The sequence below is a fragment of the Alosa alosa genome, chromosome 10 (genome assembly GCF_017589495.1).
Source record: "Alosa alosa isolate M-15738 ecotype Scorff River chromosome 10, AALO_Geno_1.1, whole genome shotgun sequence".
Taxonomy (NCBI): Eukaryota; Metazoa; Chordata; class Actinopteri; order Clupeiformes; family Clupeidae; genus Alosa; species Alosa alosa.
The window spans coordinates 30,779,897-30,782,870 of record NC_063198.1 but is presented as its reverse complement, the minus strand read 5'-3'; positions in this window follow the sequence as shown (position 1 = coordinate 30,782,870).

The following is a 2,974-nucleotide window of genomic DNA, read 5'->3' as shown; positions in this document are numbered from 1 at the left end:
TACGTACAGATTAAGCCCACACTTATTCATACTCATGCCAAAGTTCCGATTTGTGGTGTGATTTTATTTGACCAGTAGGTTCTCTCTGCCTGGAAATGGCATGAACACATAAAGACAAAAGCCAATAGATTAAATACAAATACTATCTTTTTTTTTTGTTTGTACTGCTTTTGTTGTTGTGTTTTAAATGTAATAGTATTGCATGGGTATTTGGCATGTGCTTAACTGTATGGCCTTTGCCCTACATACACAAAATACATACAAAAATTACATACACATAAAAGTGCTTGGTATCACAAGAAATGCTGTGCACACAACATCTCTTCTACAGAAATGCCTCAGAGTGAGCTGAGTAGAAACGCATCAACGTATTTACATAAAAATGAAAGTGCTTCACTTTCAAACGATCAGACCCATACATTTCCCCTGCAAGGGAGAACTCCACTCTTGCGCAATCACATCTATACATTTCCTTTTCTGCTTAGTTCACTTCCTGCCTATGCAGCTGGAAACCATTAGTCCACCACAGCGCTTCGCTTTTTTCTCTCTCTCTCGTTCTCTTTCCTTCCTTCCTTTCTTTCTTTCTTTCTTCCTTCCTTTCTTTCTTTCTTTCTTTCTTTCTTTCTCTTTCTTTCTTTCTTTCTTTCTCTCTCTCTCTCTCTTCTGCCTTTTTCTGCTCAGGTTTTGGCCGAAGCTGAAATGAAAGCAGCAGCAGCTGGTCGAGCCATACGGTAGTAGCCATTTCAGAATAGCGCTAATCTACACGGTGGGTTGATGGACCTGTGTGGGTTTGATAATGGTTTTGATTGACTCTACAGCGCTCTCTAGAGTCTGCTGCGGGAAGTTCTGGGAATGTCAGAACGCCCCACTCTCCTGCCCACTCAGGAGTCCCTAGGAAACCGGAGGAAACGGAAAAAAAGGGACCGCAGTGGTGAAAGAGCGCTGTGCAGAAGATAGCAGTTAATCTGTTCCAGAGCACCGTTATGTACCAGAATAGGTCTTCATCAGGGCCACACCAGGGCCACACCAGGGCCAGATGCGTGTCAGGAGAAGCGGCCATAACATGATGCACTACACCACCATACTCCCCATACAGCCCTATAGAAATGTCTACCCGTACATCCCTATAGCTGCACTTTCACACACACACACAAACACACACACACACACACACACACACACACACATATATACACACACACATCACGTACACATTCCCCATACGGCCCTATAGAATTGTCTATCCGTACAACCCTATAGCACACACACACACACACACACACACACACACACACTCATGACACTAAGACATACAAAACAAACAACACAGCAAAATAATAATAATGTTAAAATTAGTCCAATTTCCAACCGGCTGAAAATGTCCAAGGGCAATGATGACCCGTGTGAAACTGCGCACAGCCAATGCAAGACCAATAAAGTTCTTTCACTGACCAACTCTACAGGCAATCTGGAGAGCAGAGCACCGGAAGAACAACAGTCTGAAGTCATGATGGGCGATCTTCCTGCTGATCAGCAGCTCGGTGGGTTTAGCAAGGACAGTTTGTTGCTGAGTATTTCAGACACAGGTACACTATATTTCAGGTCTATAGGTACACTGTATTTCAGGTCTATAGGTACACTGTATTTCAGATACAGGTACACTGTATTTCAGGTCTATAGGTACACTGTATGTCTATAGGTACACTGTATTTCAGACACAGGTACACTGTATTTCAGGTCTATAGGTACACTGTATTTCAGACACAGGTACACTGTATTTCAGACACAGGTACACTATATTTCAGGTCTATAGGTACACTGTATTTCAGGTCTATAGGTACACTGTATTTCAGACACAGGTACACTGTATTTCAGGTCTATAGGTACACTGTATGTCAGGTCTATAGGTACACTGTATTTCAGGCACAGAGTGCACTGTACGATGCACCGTATAGATTGATATATTATTCTTGGAATGGAGAATCTGTGCAGATCATGGTGACCACAAGAATTCTGGTTTTATAACAGATATACTGTAGCTCTGTTAATGTAATCAGTCAACAACACATTACATTACATTACATCACATTACATACACAACACATTACATTACATTACATTACATTACATACACAACACATTACATTACATTACATTACATTACATTACATTACATTACATTACATTACATCACATACACAACACACAGTGAGCTAGTGAAGAACATGCCACATCAGAATGGTACTTCACAGTGAATCAAAATCCCATCAAAATGAATTTGAAGCTGATACCAAAAAAATTGCCTTTTAAAAATAGTAAATTGTTGCCTGATAAAAATAGTAAATTGTTGCACAATGTTGCTTTGAGTCAGTCCAGAACAGTGATGAACTAGTGGGGGGTGAGCCGGAGGATTATTTATTTGTGTATATTATATGTGTAAATGTCTTGTGTAAATGTATGTGATAGTGAATTTAATATAAATGAATTTGCTTTTGTAAAGTTCGTAAGATTCAAGTTCTTGAAAGATCTGTTGCAGATCATTTTTTTAAACCTTGCGCATGGGTGCCTTTCTCCTTTTAAATGGTAAAAGTACAGACCCTATAGAGGAATGTATAGCCACACAAGGATAGATTTATTCCAAAGCAAATGCTTTCATATCTGCGCTTGACTTGACCTGTTCCACAACCCCAAGGTCTCCTCCTGCCAGGTAGGGATTCCAGCCAGGGGTGGAGGCTGTCCTGCATTCTCCTCCTCTCCTCTCCTCTCCTCTCTCTCCTCTCTCCTCTCATCTCTACTCTCCTCTCTTCTTCTCTCCTCTCCTCTTCTCTCCTCTCCTCTCCTCTCCTCTCCTCTCTCTCCTCCCTCTCCTCCTCTTCTCCCTCTCTCTCCTCTCCTCTCCTCTCTTCTCCTCTTCTCCTCTCCTCTCCTCTCTTCTCCTCTCCTCTCTCTCCTCTCCTCTCCTCTCCTCTCCTCT